This window comes from Gymnodraco acuticeps, unplaced genomic scaffold (assembly GCF_902827175.1).
Source record: "Gymnodraco acuticeps unplaced genomic scaffold, fGymAcu1.1, whole genome shotgun sequence".
Lineage (NCBI taxonomy): Eukaryota > Metazoa > Chordata > Actinopteri > Perciformes > Bathydraconidae > Gymnodraco > Gymnodraco acuticeps.
Window position 1 is genome coordinate 10,050,305 of NW_022990238.1, and position 12,885 is coordinate 10,063,189.

Below are 12,885 nucleotides of genomic sequence, written 5' to 3' on the forward strand. Positions count from 1 at the left end.
CTTAAAACATCTGCAAAAACAACATGCTGGGACGAAGCTAGTAGCTAAGACCACAGAGACTCAGCCGACGCCACTCCACCTCCACCTAAGCAACAGCGGCTGGATTTTAACCAAGGGACTGCTAGCCAGGGAAAAGTCGATAAAGCCATTGCACGGTATGTTGTAGAACACATGCAGGCTATTGCTACAGTGGAGTCACCCGCTTTCAGGGAGCTAGTTAGCATGATAGCATGTCCGGGCGGCACACGGCATATGGGACGGAAAACTTTTTCCAACTACCTGGAGAAAGAATATACAAAAATGGAAAGCCAGCTAATATCGATGCAATCCAGATTGCATATAATGCATGTCAAGTTGATCAACAGATTGTATTATTCTCCAATGCAATAACAGTACTGAAATGAAGGCTATAAGGGCATTAATGGGAGCCCTTTTTCTAAATAACTAAAACGTTACTTTTCACAGTAACGCAGTACTTTTTTGTAAGTAACTAGTAATGGTAACTAGTTACTGGTTTTCAGTAACTAGCACAACACTGATCAAAACCCAGTTCGATTAACATTCATTGGATTGCACACTTTGTTTGTTTGGATATGTAGCAAATTAACATTTTAAATAGCACTTAATGATTGACTGAATGGAAATGACAATAAATGAAAATGTAAAACGAAAAAAGCGATCATGAAAATGTTTCCAAAAAATGAATAAAATGATTTTTGACCACTTTGTTGTTCAGATATATCACATATTTGTAACTAAATGATACATTAATTGAAACAAAACACGGTATAAACTGAGGAGTGACTCCCGTGAGGTTCATGTATTTTCTTCACTCTGCTCTCATGTCAAGAAGCATCAGATCAGTGCATGCGCTGCATCGTCCAATCAGTGAGCGATACACAGTAAGGGGCTGGGCGAGTGTTTTAGGATTTAATCGGAGGATGGTCTGATGGTTCCTCGGTTATCGCTCCGCCATTATCGGTCCTCCGGCAAAAATAAGGCCATTGGGACGCTACTCAAGATGGCGCAGACAAATCAACTTCCGGTGAGACAGAGACTGAGGAGCGAGGAAATGAAAAATAAGAGAAGTGAGAAGGGCCCAGGGAGAGAAGCAGAGAGGAGAGTGAACAGGCGAGAGTGACACATGGCGCTCTCCGAGAAGAGGAAAGTGGACAGTGAGAACAGAGCTTTTAACCCTGAGTGGACTCATTCATGTTCATCCTGCCCACTGGGAGCACAGAACCAGTGTGTCTCATTTGGTCAGAGACCGTGGCGCTCATTAAAAGAGACAACACGCCACTATGAGACAAAACACAAAGTGTTTTACCAAACATTCCCTCTCAAGTCAGAACTGAGGTCAAATAAGCAGTCTCAGAGTCCAATATGATCAGTCCACCAGGATCAACATTAAAACTAAATATGGTTACAGGGCAGGCTAACCAATGAGCACCTGCATGTGTGTATGAGAATGGCCCTGACACCATTTCAGCCCAGATTTAAACTCCTGGCAGGACAAGCTCCAGCTCAATTCTCGCACTGAACAGAACAAAGTGAGTGAGGGACTGCAATATAAGAGGGAAAGAAAGAGAAACTTTGAAACTGTTCAATTGTTATGATGTGTAAAGACTGATATTGTTCTATAATCGGCTGAAACTGTTAAGTCATGATGTGAAACGGTTAACAAAGAAAAAGGGAAACTCAAGCTGCTGCTACACTTTATTTTATTTATCTAAAATTAAGCACTTTTAAGATGCACACATTTTCAAAAGCTATTTTATTTATTATATATCCACAGTATTTACTGTATATATGTGTAGTTCAATGCTAATTGACAATACATATTGTTGTTTTTGAATTGTACTTTCTTTATTTGATTGGCAGTCAGTTGTTGATTACATGCAGACGTTGATAAAGCTACAGGCTACTTCAATATATATCACACTAATTCATAAAGCAAGTTAGACATTTTGAAGTTCCGGACCTTTGCATGGGGAGATTTTCTCTAACTGGACCTCGTCGAATTTTAGTTGAATACCCCTGTCCTAAACCATATTATGAAACCTAAAATAATTAGCAAAATAGGGCCCCTTTAAGGTCACATAACAATGTGCACGGGGCTGTAGTAAGATGCCCTGTATCTAAGCTGCCAGGCCACATGTAGTCAACTCTCTGACTACATGTGATACATTAGATTGAGATGTGTACTAACAGAAAGCTTGCCAGTGGAGTGGGGACGAATTATCTTAAGCTTGTGGGAATTGTATACAAAAAGGATATTGAATAAAGCCACAATAAATTGAACTGAACTCCCTGACATGTGAGTACAAGCTCCCACAATAATGATTTGGTGAATGAAACCTACAGTATACAGATGTTTCTGGTTTGCCTCTAAGGCTGCAGGCCTTAGGTGTTGAGCCGGTCGTGCGTGATTGCTCTGAACATGTTGAAGGCTCAAACAGCCTCCTCTGTGGAGCCAACAGCTCTGCGTTGAGTTTTACTATGTCTTGGTTTAAAGGACTTGTCTTGGGTCACTGCTACTTGTTTCCAGTCAACACACCCACTCACTATTCTCAAAAGTGGCACAGTCACTGTCAGTAAAAGACTGAGCGATATGAGTATGCGGGAAGTTGTGGTGCATTTTATGTGTGTGCGTGTGTGTGTACGTGTGCATCTGTGTGTGTGTGTGTTATTGTTATTGACACAAACAGACCTACACACAGCATCTAAACATGAATGTCCTTAATCATACTGCACATTTACAATATGCACAATACCCAAAAGGCTTTAAAGGATTCCGTTACTTTTACCATTTCAAACCTTCCTTCTAACCATTTTTTATATTCATATTTTACAGTGATCTTGCACATTGCACAATAATTGAAGAAGATCGCATGACATGAACAAATGATCTTCAGTTATCAGTGTTATGATCCGATGAGCTTGAATAAATAATACATCTATTTATTATAAACTGAAGAACCTGGTCACAAACATCTCCTCTAATCATCAGAAGAAACTGGTGTGTGTGTAATGGCCCAAATCATCCCTCATAGCTGCGCTCAGATGCGTTCATGTTCACCATGTTTAGGTTGGACGAGCTCAGAGGGATAATTCCACTCCTTATAGACGTTTGACTGTAGCCACTAATCCTGTCAGCCTATTATAATGCGCCTGCTCTCATAGCACACCAATGAGTACTGAACTTTAACCTTTGACCTTCCAGCTTGTTCTTATCCACCAGAGACTTCAGACTACAGAGCTTCAGGAAGAAGGAAAATGATTGAACAGTGTTAGTAATCACCTCTCTGTGGAGAGAAAGCTTTGAGCCTTAAATCCTGAAAGATGGCTTCATTTAACTGTGAGCTGAAATCACAACAGCCACACTTGGCGTACTATCACATTTAAAATAACTTTCCCTGCACTGATCAACTTAAAACGCAATGAGAACTTGGTTCAAACCATTAGTTAAGAGCTTTGCATAATACTGTAACTTCAGATTTTGTAATCATAATGTAGTGCTATGATATTTATCAGTATGGTAAAATGGGATAGAGGTTGGAGATGTTATATATTCTCTGCTGCTATTGATCGCTGAAAGGTTTAGCTGGTCCTGATTGACAAAGCTAGTCAATGTTGGAAGAAGTACTCAGATCCTTTACTTAAGTAAAAGTAAAAATACTATGGTCTTAAAATACTAAACTACAAATAAATGCCCTTAAGTATTTGATTCAAAATGCACTTAAAATACAAAAAGTAAGGTACTCATTCTGCACAACGGTCGATTTCAGAATAATATTAAGTGCAGAAGATGTATAATCTTATTGTACTTCAATAGTACACATTATGCAGAATATATATTTTTACAGTATCATATTATTGTTGTTATTATAAATACATTTTAGTTGCATTAAAATATTGTAGTTTGTCAATTTGGATCATATTTAGTACTAAGTAAATATACTTGAAATACATGTAGGTTAGCAGTACAGTACTGCTTTATGCCATATCAGTATATTGTGTTTTGATATGTACAGAGTAACTGTGTGTTAAATAAATGTTGTGGATTAAAAAGTGCATCTTTTCATCTGAAATGTAGTGGAGTAGAAGTATAAAGTATCATTAAATGGAAATACTCTGGCAAAGTACAAATATGCCTCTGTGTTTAGTGTCCTGTCTGTCTGTAACTTTGTGTGGTGGTGTTACCACTGAACAGGTCTCTCTTGAGAATGAGACCTTGTGTCTCAATGAGATTCACCTGTATAAATAAAGTCTAAACAAAAAGTGTTTTAAAAAAAAGTACAATACTTGAGTAAATGTACTTGGTAACTTTCCACCACTGAAGCTAGTTATGTGTAATTTAATTTAAGTTAAAGCTTCCTGTCTCAAATAATAACATTTCCCCAACACAACATTCTCGATTACCTTTGCTGTAGTGTGAATGTTAATCTAAGGCTTAATCATGGCATAGGTTCGAAAGACAATAAAGTGCTTATCAAATGAGCAAAATGAACATGGTTTATCTGTGAGGGCGTCAGCAGGGAGGATCAGCATTCGTACTATCAGCTGATAGGAGGAGGAGCCGAACAGGAAGAGCATTAAATCTTTCTGTGACACCCATTGTGGCTGCAAGACTGTCCCTCTGTTCCATCCTGCATTACACAGACACACACATAAGAGCATGCTGGGAGCTAAAGGTTTAAACAGTGCTGCCAAAAGACAGAGACAAAGTGGTGTTTACTAGTCTGTGTGTCTCTTTAACAGCTCTTTAAGGTGGATGCTCCTGGCGCTGTGTGCCAACCATTAGCACCTTGATTCTCACCTCCAACAGCAGAATGAGATGCTTCCCAGCAGCTGTTTCCCTCTGAATAACCGCAACATGCTAATGCCCTGGCATGAACCCGAGTACTGCTGTGAAAAGACTCTTTCAATTGTACTGTCCTCTCTTTACAAGAAACTCTCAATGCCGTCACACATTTTATCACTCATTACACTACAGGTTTCAAAAGAAAACAAAAGAAAACCTTACCTCTTGCCTTCAGCTCTGTGTTACCATGTAACAGCAGGAAACTCTAAAGAGGAGCACCACAAACCTGAGACACAGACGGAGAGTCACAGAGAGAGAAAGCAAAAAGAGGAAGTGAGTCAACCTTGGGTGCTTCTGAGGAAGCTATCTTTTTTCTTCACATGGACCCGAGCATTAACAAAAAGGGTAAGAGAGAGCTGAAGAGTGAAAGGGAAAGTCAGCTGAACAGATTTCTCTTTATTCTAGTTATCTTGTCAAGTAATACCAATATGTATGAAACTTCCACACAAGCATGGCTCTCATAGTGATGCTATGTAGAGATTAATGTCCCTGAAATTAAGCAGACATTTGTTGTAGAACGACATCACCCACAGAGATGATAGAGATGTGGCCAGAGAGCAATTTGAAGTTCCATTTCATGAACACATATTGACCAAACATTCTTTAAATACTAAAACAAATACAAAATAACCACTGTTTTTGATTTGGATTTATGTTCTTGCTCTGGCCGTCGGCTGTATTGGTAACATAATGCTCAACAAAGTATGTGCTGAACTCTTAAAACCATGGTGATTAGGTCCAATGGAGAATGAAACACAAGCACTCAGACCATCAGACAGGTTGAGGATCACACACCCAACATGCGGCCAAATTAACTTTATTTGGAAGTTAAAGAAGGGTCTCGAATAATCCCTACAGCAAGGGATATTTGGAAAGGTGCACAACTGCAGCAAGGAAATAAGGTGAAAGAGTTTGTAGGCTGGTTACATTTCAATTCACATCATTTTCCAAATAGTTCTTCCAAAAAGACTTGAGTTGTGCTGTCAAAAGTAAGAAAACCAACGACCTGATATACAAGAATCAAAACCCAAGTTGTAATATATGGTTTTCCTTGAAGTCCTGTCTGCTCAAGACAAGCTCAAGCCTTGTTTTTGTCACTTTCTCAATATCAATCTTAGAAAAACTAGATTACTTCTGTGGAATGCCAGGAAAGTCCAATCGAAAACAGATACGTATAGTCTAGTGTGGGGCCAAATCGAAAAGCTACAAAGTGCCATGACGGTTGAACCAAGCTTTGAACTACTGACTGACTTAATGTTATCATAAAGCAGAGAGACAGAGACCAAGTTGAGCTTATCGCGCAGCTCTCATTCCTGGCTGGACCACGAAGAAGAACAGCAGGAACCCACATGCTGACTGAAGTCTCCAGACAAATATGTGAGGATCTTTATTTCTCCGTCTGGATCCTTCTTGGCTGGATCCTTCTAAGCTTCTCGGCTTCATCTGCAATTCCTTATTACCTAATAAATAATTTTCAGGTTGGGATTGATGAGCAATTTGATGACCTGATCTCTGACCTTTGCAGCAGGTCTGCTCACGCTGAGCAATATCCAATTTCATACTCATACATCAATACCAGCAGTGACTTTAAACCACTATGAATCTCCCGAATACCACTTAAAGGTGGGGTAGGTAAGTTTCAGAAACCGGCTCGAGATACACTTTTTGTTATATTCCATGGAATGCTCTTAACATCCCGATAGCAATGAATATCTTAAGTGCTTTGACAAAAAATCCATAAAAAAATGTCCTCTGTAGAAGCCGTAATACTGTAAAAAGTACAACCAATCCGTTTAGCCGGCCCGGCTAAACGGATTGGATGGCCTACCTGCCTGTCAGCCTTCCATCGGGGCACAAACTTATCTCGTGCCCTCATTGGTCATGTGCGCGTTCGTGTGTGTTGGAGGAGGGGCTCTGTAAGGAAGTGGCAGATTTTCTCCGGTTGTGTATTTTCAAATTCTAGCGATCTCGAGCTGGTTTCTCAAACTTACCTACCCCACCTTTAAGAGCCAAACGTTTAGATTCATACACTAGAGAGATTTACCAGAGCAATTATCACATATTGTACTTCCTGTATTAATGCTCTCTAATGTGTTTCTTTTCTCATAATGTAAACTGTGAAGCACTTGGATATTTTTAACTTGGAAAGAGACTCTACACAGGAGGTCATTATGTCAGCAGGACAACTCTCCCATCTTCCCTTTGTCTCATGAGACAAGGATGGCCGAATAAACAGTGCAATATATAACGTTGAATACAAAGGATGGCAATACATACGCCATTTGTGACGTTTATACAGAGCTGTGGATTCAATCTGTAGTCACGTTTCATTCCTTTCAGTCTCTGGTTATGTATTTAAATTCCAACACATTGTTAGGGGATCTTTTGTCATTACATGTTACTTGTTAGACGCTTTTATCCATCTTGTATTTATGAGCACACACACACACACACACACACACACACACACACACAAAACGTTCACCTTGGCTCACCCTTCAGAGATCACTCGTTGTTGCTTGCCTTTTATCTTTATCGCCATTCATTTCCAACAGAGGGAAAAATAATTGGAGTTCTTCTCCAAAGCAGTTGCAGTTCTTCTGCAAACAGATTTGTTCATTTTCTTTCTCTCCCTCTCTATCCCAGACGCACTTTGGCTCCAGGCACTTATTTTATTACACTGATGAATTACAAATTAAATGAATTAATCCATGTTGGCTTCTGTTTGATTGCACAACTCATAAACAAAAATAATTCCTCTCAGATATCCCTTATTTTTTATTATTTTGTTGTGTTTGGGATGTTTCTGGAAGTCAGACTTTGGTCAGTGGGTTTAGCCAATCACAGCGCAGAGTTTAGGGCAGGAGCTGGCAGCCCATGTTCTGCGGCTTGGTTCCCCAGCGAAAGAGCAGGGTAACGATCCAGCCTGGGACCATTTACCGAGTGTCATCCCCTTTTTCACTCTGTCTCTACAACAAAGGCAATGACCATTTCTAGATGTATAAAGGGCAGCAGGTCTATTTGTCTTTTTGAAGAAGTTTGAGGATTAGCTACACTCTCAGACAAAGAGGCCAGTGTACGGGATGCAGTATTCACTAAGCAGAATTTGAAAATCTGGCAATCTGGCCTTTTTTACCCATGGTGTGGGCGTATTTATTTGTACTTTACACTGGAAACCATCAGAAAATAACAATATATTTCTCTGACACACTGCTTTGTTCTCCCAAACTCTGTTTCCTCTCTCCATTTATTTTCCAGCCTGCTCAACCTATGCCCAATCCCTATCTCTCTTGCTTGTACTTATTGAGCCAAGGTGGGATAAAACAGGGCCGGCCTGCTAACCAATCAGAGCAGACTAGGCTGAAACGAGGTGCTGCAGCACAGGCAGTATGAAAAATAAAGACCTTTTTGATCATTAAAATATGGAACAAACATGTCACAGTAGAGGCACAAAAGACAAATATGAATCTGAAAATGAGCATAATATGTCCTCCTTTTATACAGGAGTGGCAAACCACAAGGAACCAATAGAGATGTTTTGTTTCTCACACTGCAGAGTTGTGGCATATTTATGAGTAGAGAATGGCTGCATGAGAAATCAGGAGGATTGGTTCCAGCGCGTTGCACAACTGTTTAAAACAAACAAATCAAAAGTTACCCTGTTGTAAAAAGTTCTCTAAAAAAGTAAGACTACTTCATTGTTTTTCCTCTTAAAAGTGCAGGTACAGAAGAGCCCTTGCAATACTTGAGGAGATAAGTTGAAGTTGCTTACTATTTCAGTCAACTCTTGCTGTCAGGTACGTAGGTATGTGTTATTGGTCAAAAAATATCTAACCTCCAAAACACATTATTTGTGTAACTATGCTGTGGTAAACCTCTCTGTCACTTAGGATGTGGAACCATCTCAACTCAAAACATGTTGATGTTGTCCATGAAAACCTCAAAGGCATAATTTAACAGAGTTATACTGCCAAGAGTGATTCTAAACCAGACAAGTTTTTTTTTTTTAGGACTGAGACACAGATGTATCTGTCAAAACAGAATGTATGTCATGTTGTCCATGCCAATCACAGCATCTGGTCATACACATCATTTCCTGCAGCTATTGAAATAAAAAAACAGAGGAAAACTTCAAAGCTGTTCTATGAGTCAATCTATGGAAAGTTAAGAAAGATTCCTCTTACTAGAGGATAAGTCAACAAAAAGCAATGTAATTGTACAGCCAAGCCCTCACCGATTTGTTCTGCCAGACTATTCAGAACACCATGAGCTCTCAGAGGGAGAGGTTATAAATTAGTGTGTTTGTGTGAGGAGGGACCAAACTATCGAAGCAGCAGACATCCTCCTCTGCTGACTGATATGTTCCCATTACCTCCACTTGTATACTATACAACTTCAGCCATCCAGGCAACAGCAACAACACGACAATCAATATTGCAATGGCCCTGAATCCTCATCAACATCTTTGTTGTCCTCAATTAGCTCGCAGCAACACAGCGCAGAATCTGCAGCAGGCGGCAAGTGTCGGATGTGTTTTAATGCCCAGCTGGGAGAGTTTTCTTTAGATTCTCCAGGGTCTCAGAATATGTCTGCATGTTCATTTGGCTCCCACACCAACAAGGTGAAATGTAACACAAACTCTTGTCACCCACTCTTTCCTCTGAGGAAAAACTGCCATTCATCAACGTAAGCGCTTCCTGTGAGGAAACTGAAGTGCCACCCACCAGTCAAAGCACTCTCGCCGCTCTTCTTTACACCAAAGCCCTGTGAACGCTAGAATCGAAAGGGCATGCATGAACACAAACACAGTCACACAAACACACAGTCACACACACACATACCATGTATACATCACTTCAGGGGACATTACATTGACTTACATGCATTTCCTGGAGACTTATCCTAACCTTAACCATAACCAACACATGCCTAACCCTAACCCTTAACCTAACCAAGTCTTCACCCTAAAATTAATGATTCCCCTCATGGGGACCTCCATTTTGTCCCCATAAGGGAGGCTAGCCCCACGTGACTATGTAAACAGATTTAGGTCCCCACAAGTATAGTAATGCTAGGACACACACACACACACACACACACACACACACACACACACACACACACACACACACACACACACACACACACACACACACACACACACACACACACACACACACACACACACACACACACACACACACACACACACACACACACACACACACACACACACACACACACACACACACACACACACACACACACACACACACACACACACACACACACACACACACACACACACACACACACACACACACACACACACACACACACAGTATTATGCTAAAGCAGGTTTGTAGGTTTGAAAGGACAAGACTGTTTTTATTGCATGTTAAGAAACTGATTTGCAAAAGCAATATTTCATATTTTCAGTAAATGTCAAAGCAGACTGAATTATAAATGGAAAAAAGCATTAAACTGAATAAAAACTATTCATATTGTACTCAACATTACAAACACACCTTCTTAAATCGAATTTTTCAATATCAAATAATACAAAAACAATTGTGATTTAAATCCTTTGTTTTCAGTTATATTAAGTGACTTTACTTGAAATAGACATCCAACACAGTAATTTGCTGTCTTAGTTTATACATTTAAAATACAGTCTGTGATCTCGATGGGTGCATTCAATGTCTTGGAGGAGATGAAGATTTGCTGTTTAGATGCTGGCTCTCAGATCTTACATTTGGGAACATCCCACCGATAAATGGGGGAACGATCAGTAACAATGTATGCTTTCACCTTCATTTCATAAGACAAATCTCAAGTGTGTGCAAGTTGATTTCCATACTGTTCTCACTGTTTACTGTATTTAGCCAAGTATCAATCATTTTGTATTTAAATCAGTTTTTAATAGTTTTTCTTGAGACAATAGTGTTGGTTGAGTCTAGTCTAGTCTGGTCCAGTTGCTGTTGACAGTCAAGAGATACATTAATACAGTGTGGTGTCTTAAGTATCTGCTGATTCACATGGCTCCTGTCTGTCTCACTACATTTCAGTGGCGAACCGTGTCTATCACAACTGGACCTTCTGTAGACACACACATGGGTAGCCGCACCTCCGCGGCATTATAATGTCCGTCTTTTCACTGAATTGTCGTCTTGAAAAGGGTACTCAAAACAATTCCGCAACAACTTCATCTTCACCTGTTGCACTTGTCATTTCAACGTTAAAAACAATAAAACGGTATGAATTGCTTCGTCGCATTCAACTAGATCCTCTGTCTCGAGCCAGTTAACTAGCGGGCCTTCTAGAGTACCCTGGAACCGAGGGGAACTCTGAAGGAATACGCCCATTGGCTACAAATCAATATATGATTGGTTGATCAAACTGTCAGTCCAAACGTACGCTCTCATTCAGTGTAACGGCCAGGGCATTCTATCAAGGATGTAGAATACCTTGGTTGAAGGATATTCTACCCAGAGACCCAGAACAAGATCTGATTGGTTGCTTTCTTTTCTAACACAAAACCACTGAAATGCGTAGTGCATGGTCCGAGAAGGACAAACAAATCAACGTAACACTGTAATATTACAGATCAACAAGGTGAATACAGAACAGCTGGTAAAAAAAACAAAAAAGAGTGTTTGAATGCATCCATTAACAGGTTTATGATATCACTGTCCCATCTAAGAGGGGGCAGAAAGAATCGGAGTGATGTGGCATGTTTTTTTGGACCGAGTGAGTAATCTGGCTGCAGAAAACAACAACAACTTCCTTATCCGTCCTGAGATTAGCGCCTGCAGGCAGGCTCCATGGACCTGTCAGCTCCGGACAGCGCAACATGCGTATATGAAGCGCTACGTCATGAACGCAATAAATCATACCCTCGTGGGGGCACGCTCATGTGATTGGCTTAGAATGGAGGAGACATCTGATTGGCTATAGATAACAAAAATGAACGTATCGGGTGACTAGGTGAATAGGGAGTCTTAAAAAAAACACAAACGAATGCACAGCAATCCGTGCACAGAAAGCCGTTAGTGTATGCAGGTTCAGTGGTTTTAAAAGGGAAAACAAATATATGTGGATCAAAAATACATATGTAAAACTTTTTTCTTTATTTTGATTGTCTTTACACGTATATGAAACGGAACACATTTGTGTGTGCATTGAAAAACACAAGTGTGAAACCTTTTGCGGATCATAATACAAGTGTTATACTTTGGAAAATGGTATTTATAAATGGTAAACATAATACAATATAATGTTGTGAACTGGCAAAAACATACAAAACATAGTATAATTGAATGTTGACAATAGCTAGTCTTCTTGTCCTCATAGTCCCTCTTCAACCTTTGAGGTTTTATGTCATGGCTGCGAGCGAGACAATTCTAACATCTCTTTTATATTTTGAACAACGCAAAGAGCAGTTACAGCTGCATCATGTGGTTGATCAAATTAAGATGATGCTTGTCAAGCCGAATAAAACTTGGTTACCCGAAACGAATAATATAATATTCTGTTCTCAACCCGTGCACATTTTTTATTGGAATAGTTCCCTAAACAAAAAGCTTAAACATAGTGAACACATTATTGACTCTTAATTCAGGCCACTAAGGATAGCAGCACGGAGACATGTTGTAAATTATCAAAGAGCTTTATGTGTCCAGGACCAGGTAAATAAATGAGTCCTTAAATAAACAACTGTCTTCACGGCCTGCCCTCTGCTCGACCTCCCTGCTTCTCTTCCACGCTCCTCTTTCCTTCTTTCTCCATCTCTCCCACAGCCCTGCTGCTCCATGACATAAGCCACTTTATCACACCCACCCTGCAGCCAGCATATAAATAACGTCTCACTGTTAAACTGCTGTGGGTGAATCAAGCCATAAGTTATATCTTCTGGTGTCCAGCGCATGTGGTTGCATCTATTTTCATATAAAAAGTGTGGCCCATTCAGGGATATAAAAAAAAAAAGACAAAATAAAAGCCACAAAATACACTAACCTCAT

General features: G+C 40.0%; 1 protein-coding gene across 3 annotated transcripts in view; it reads right to left on the reverse strand.

Moving 5' to 3' along the window:
- stat5a (signal transducer and activator of transcription 5a) overlaps positions 1-12,885 on the reverse strand; it is a 78,696-nt gene that overhangs the window by 31,588 nt on the left and 34,223 nt on the right. Inside the window, exon 2 of one of the 3 annotated variants that reach the window (XM_034220311.1) lies at positions 5,027-5,090. The exons of the other annotated variants lie outside the window; for them this stretch is intronic. The gene's annotated coding sequence lies outside the window, so the exon portion shown is untranslated. The remainder of the gene's footprint in view (positions 1-5,026; positions 5,091-12,885) is intronic. 3 annotated transcript variants of the gene reach the window in all.